This window comes from Schistocerca nitens, chromosome 4, assembly GCF_023898315.1.
Source record: "Schistocerca nitens isolate TAMUIC-IGC-003100 chromosome 4, iqSchNite1.1, whole genome shotgun sequence".
Classification (NCBI taxonomy): Eukaryota; Metazoa; Arthropoda; class Insecta; order Orthoptera; family Acrididae; genus Schistocerca; species Schistocerca nitens.
Window position 1 is genome coordinate 568,592,508 of NC_064617.1, and position 6,067 is coordinate 568,598,574.

Below are 6,067 nucleotides of genomic sequence, written 5' to 3' on the forward strand. Positions count from 1 at the left end.
ATCTAGTGTACTATAAATTTTTTTCCTTATTTTGTTACCTGAAGGTATGACGTTTCTGTGTCTTTGTATATTGTAATTGTTTTACTATTTGTATATATATGCATTAATGTCGATGTATAATTGGTTTGTTTTGTAAATATTATTTGTATTTTTACGCTGGGTCTGGCCTAGGGAAATCTATGCTATCGAACGACTACATCATTAAGTCGAGTGGAGAACCAAAGTGTTTAGGATCAAAAGTGTTAACTCTGCCGCGTGGAGCGTGGGCAGAGGGTAGGCTGGCTGGAGTAGGGCGGTGGAGCAGGTGTGTTGTGTGACGCTCCCGTGAGTTGCCGCGCTTTGGGGTTTAGCAGCATGTAATTGCGCTCGGCTTGCCATGATAGTTTCTGACACGGTGTCGCGGACGGGAAGCATTATCTGGCGCACATCAAAGGCCTGTTTCGCCTGGTGACCATGTCGAGAAGAAGGCATGCCAACATCCAGCTTCTGCAACAGCGACGGCCGACAATGAGTGACTGTCGCCACCTCCTCGACCGACGACTCCAAGCCTTCAATCAACCAACAAGGAAGACTGGAAGCACCTAAAGTTTTAGAACTGTGTGGCAGACCTCAGCTTTTCAAACTGGTCAATTTTTCTCACTAAATTACAGCAACGTAGCATGAACCTTTGTTGCTCATTGTCCCAATTGCATTACCAAGCAGGGTCCCTTCCTTTTCTGGAATGAACCCAAGTGTCGTTGAAATTCAAACGCCAGCATTAAAGTAATATCATTCCATTTCACAGCTTTAATTTCAAAGTTCAGTTGAAGTATTCATAGCTGGCTACAATATTTAGATTACACAAGCACAAATGAAGACTGCGAGTTTTGTTACCATATTTTAGCTTACCTGTGACTGCAGCTCAGCTTGGTACGTACTATATTTTACTTTTGTTAATCAGAATCATTTAATTCAAGTTCAAAGTTAAATCTCTTATTTCTAAATTGCGTAGATTCAAGTAGCTTTTGAAATGATTGTTGAGGTAGCCTAAGACTAACCTTATTTTATTGAATTTCGTACTGCTTCAGAGACAAAGTTCACTATTAATTTCAGTCTCTAAATTAACTTACAATTTTCCGGTTTTATTAAGTCTTTTGCTAAATTAAGTCAGAGTGTAGCGAAATTTATTACTTCAGACAAACATTCAGTTTTCACACAGCATGTGCCAACCTTCAGTTGCCACGCTTTTAGTGCTAATTATATGTGCATTAATCTTCCATTTTCAGTTATTATAGTAGTTGTCCATAGGACTGTCGACTGTAATTTTCCCGAAATCTCAAATATATAATTAACGCCAATTAATTGTTAATGTAACGATCGCACATCTACTTTCTTTATTAATTTTACCCTTTTCTCAAAATTAATTTTCAGCAATTTCATTTGCATTTTTCCTTTCATTTAGATGTAACCCTTTCCTCCCTCTGTACCGACAAATTAACTTTGGTGACGATTGATTTTCCCAAATTTCCATTAGGTGCACACGGTTTAATTTTTCACTGTCATTAAGGTCGACAAGAGAGGGGGAGGTTACACGTGGCGACCTGGTTACAGGACAATCTTCAGATTTGAGGTTGTTCTGGACACGAATTTTGTATGGTGCAAATCTCGTAACAAAGTACTGGTTCCGAACAGGTCGATACGTCAGCGAGAATAAGTAGTGGGAGGAATCCTAATTAGATTTGAGATTTGGCATTTATATTGAAAATTGGTAAAATGAGTGAAGGCAACAATTACCAGAATTTGGTAGACTTGGGTACGCAACAATCGGTCGAACAGTGGGTAACGCGCACTGCGGAACCCATTGTTCAGGGGCAGCGGCTAGCATGAAAGACGCGACCGCCGAAACGCAACAAAGAGCAGAAATGGAATTCCAAACTGTAGAAAATGTTTAGGAATCGGAAGTGAAAATGAAATCTGAGCCCCTTGATGACGATCACGGGGGGACATTTATAGAGGAACCATCTATGGAAATAAAGCCGGTAGTTTCCGGGAATTTGACTGATTTATTGAATGTTTTGTTTAACGAAATCAAGGCTCAGTCTAGAAAGACAGAAACCCAATCGGCAGAAATTAAAGCTCAGTCTGAAAAAATTGACAGGAAGCTAGACAATGAGAACAAACCTATTAATGTTGTTAACAACAATGTTGGAGTTGTTAACACAAAAGTTGATAAAATCAAAAAAGATATTGTTGTGATTAATACAGAAATCGGTGATCTTAAAGAGGAAATGATAGGAGTTCAGGCGGAAATTGCGAGCATAAATACTCGTTTTGACTCCGAAATTAGCAGAATCGAGAAAAGTTTAGGAGAAGCAGTTACTCCGATCATCGAGAATAAGGTGACGGAACAAATTCAATTTTTTACAATCTCTTTCGAGACATCATCAATTCCGTTCAGTATTTTTCCAAGTTATTTCCCTACACTGAGACAAACCCAGTATCCGGCCAGCCATTCATTCTTGCACTTTCACTTACTATGTTCTTCAGTGGCCATTTTCTCATTAACGCATTGCAGGACGCCTTCATTCCTTATTCGGTAAATCTTCCCTAACATCGAAAGACTCTTGTTACATAACGTTTAAAAGACTTTAAATCACGTCTTTTCGTGCTCTACACTGTCAATATTCATCACACACAGACAACTTTCTCGTCTGAAACTTTAGATATGTTTTAGTTTGCAGCTGTTTTTCATTAAAAGTCTTTCGGTCTGTGAATATTTGCTGCTACGAGCCTTTGAATACTCCTTATACACGTAATTCAATTTTCTGGTCTAAAACTATTTACCGTCCATTAGCTCCACATAACGCCAACACCATTACCATAATTTTAAGTTAGTTAATGTGCATATTACAGCCGTCAGACAGCGAACGTCCTGCCCATTCCATTAAACATACAACTCAATCCCTGCACACGTTTGGCGACCTCTATTACGCAGTCTGCGAACCGTGTCGTGCTGATATTCTGTCCATGACAAACGAGTCACACGTCGAGGCTGTCAATATTTCCCTCAGTGCCTTTTCAACGTACAGATTAAATATGAGGCGGTTACAATCAGTAACTCTACCGTATTTAAGTATTATTGCTCTGAGTAAGAATTAAGGTAATGTTGTTTCGTAACACGCTGTGTAATAAAGACCATGATTCGGAGAGGAGTTTGTTAGTGATATTAACGATAGGTAACACTGGAACCATAAGAAACACAAAATTAGGAAATTTTTAAAGCGTGTAATAAGTAGATAAATCCCTTGAGTCCGCAGGAATTTGTCCCAGGAAGACCAAGGCTATAAAACGATCATTTTTTATGTAGTTGAGGCAGTTAGCCTGAAGACGTCTCATGTGTGAAGAAGTAAATTTTACAGGAGGTATGTCATACTTATTATTTCCCAAAAGGGGTGATGTTCATGTGTTCAATATTTATTGCATGTTACCGAAAAGGTACAAATAAATATTAATATCGATTAAGCACATATATTTACACCTTAATACGACTTTTGATATAATCTGCATTTAACACAATGATTTGAAACCATAACTGCAATCTATTAAATCCAGTTAGTATCCAAGAAAATGATCAATATTCGATTTAAATAACATATTCATCTTAATAATGTTAGGTTGATCCGAAAACTTACAATCTGGTATATAAAAAGATCTATATCTAAATCTATGTTCTGTAAATCACTGTGAAGTACATGGCGGAGGGTTGTCCCATTGTACCAGTTATTTAGATTTGTTGCCGTTCCGTCCACATATGGTGCGCGGGAGGAATTATTGTTTAAATGCCTCTGAGCATGCTTAATTATTCTAATCTTACCTTCACAATCCCTATGGGGGCGATATCCACGGGGTTGTAGTACATTCCTAGAGTCATTATTTAAAGCCTCTTCTTGAAACTTAGTACGTAGGCTCTTTCGGAATACGCCTAGCTTCAAGATTGTCATTTTTATTTCTTCAGCATATCTCTGACATAAGATTAGTGAAAAACAGCCTAGTTCGCAATAATTATTTTATTTAAAATGACCAGTTTCGGCCTTGTCTTAGGCCATCTTCAGAATACCACCATCATTGACTTAGGTCTATTGATTGTTCTGGACATGATCAACTTCAGCTGATGGTGCTATTCTGAAGATGCCCGAAGATTAGGTCGAAACAGTTCATTTTAAATAAAATAACCATTTCAGTCTACATAGTTTTCCACTAATTTTATAGAGCTTACAAAATTTCTGTTCTCCAAAAATGTTATCAAACACTTTGAATCTCTGTAACACTCTCCTACAGGTCAACTGCTCTTCCAAGTCTAAACTACTGACACATTGTTAATACAGTATCAAAAATGGAAGCCAGTCATGATCGTCATGGTTCTGATGTCAGCTAACAGTGTGTACAAATACAGCACAATGTGCACGTGGATTAGTGTTGAGAAATGAATGAACAGTGAATCATGTTTACTGTTTAAAATCATGTGTTCATAGTGTGTGTAGTGTTCACGATGATCAGTGTTGAGAAATGAGTGAACAACATTGATCATCACACACACTCTGAACACATGATTTTATAAAGTAAACAGTGATTGATTGTTCGTTCAGGAGCGATGATCAGTGTTGAGAAAAGAATGAACAACATGGATCATCGCACTCATATGAACACACGATTTTATAAAGTAAACAGTGACTCACCGTTGGTTCGTTTCTCAACACATACCCTTGAGCACATTGTGCAGTCTTTGTACACATTAAAAGTTGATACGAGAACTGTGACGATGATGTTTGGCTTCCATTTTTTATCCTGAAACTTCTCCTGCAGTTCTGAGAAACTGAGTCACCATGTCTCTGTTGTGAATGAGTTGTTGAACACAATAAGAGGATAAGATATTATTATCAGATTCAGAGATTCGGTGTAGGACATTATAGAAATGAGAAAAGCTTTATTATGTGAATGTGTGTTGTGAAATGACAAAGACATTTTGCTATTATTTACTTAAGTGGCACTTTTACCGGAAACCTCCTCCGGTTATAGAAGTAATCCTTCACTGAATAGGTTTTGTTGCATACAAGTACTTTTAACTAAGGGTAACGGCCTTGCCGTAGTGGATACACCGGTTCCCGTGAGATCACCGAAGTTAAGCGTTGTCGGGTGTGGCCGGCACTTGGATGGGTGACCATCCGGGCCGCCATGCGCTGTTGCCATTTCTCGGGGTGCACTCAGCCTCGTGACGCCGATTGAGGAGATACTCGACCGAATAGTAGCGGCTTCAGTCAAGAATACCATCTTACGGTCGGGAGAGCGGTGTGCTGTCCCCATGCCCCTCCTATCCGCATCCTCCACCGAGGATGACACGGCGGTCGGATGGTCCCCGTAGGCCACTCGTGGCCTGACGAGGAAGTGCTACAAGTATTTTTAACTGCCTTCCGAAATAAGTTTTTTCTTGCAATATATTTAGTCATTTTAAGCAATGTACAATAGCTTTCTGAATGTACAATATATTTCTGAGGAATTTCTGTTTTGACTTTTAAATTTCGGCATTTTTAGAAAATTTAAGTTCAGTCTAGGTCTCGTTCCATGACTGACAAATGTTTGTTCAAACCATGATACAATAGCACTGTTTGAAGTCATATTTCATCAGGTGAAACCATTGTTTGCATTGGCTAGTGGCGAATCATTTTGATCGAAAGGAAGGTAACAGTCATTACTTTACTAACGTTCAATATACCAATTATCATAGATCTAAATTCGTTATATGACTGGAAACGGGGAAGGTGTAACACAAAAATTAATTGCATGTAATCTTTATGTAATTTATTTTGTAGCATCACAAATACAAAACCTATAGAATAGTATAGTTTTGGACTAGGGCTTACATACCCCTATTTATTTGTAATTCGTATTGTGGGATACGGTCCGTATCTCTGTGCGCATTAGTCATGCTCGACAACAGTCCGCACTCTCTTCATTACTAGCAATAAATTAACGACGTCAGCCTCCTGTCAGAAGAGTCATAATGGAAGTGAGATAACTGAAATTACAGGAG

General features: G+C 38.6%; 1 pseudogene; it reads left to right on the top strand.

Annotated features, from left to right (window-relative positions):
• The first annotated feature begins 5,107 nt into the window (after positions 1-5,107).
• LOC126253856 (5S ribosomal RNA) lies at positions 5,108-5,225 on the top strand (annotated as a pseudogene).
• Positions 5,226-6,067: the final 842 nt, after the last annotated feature.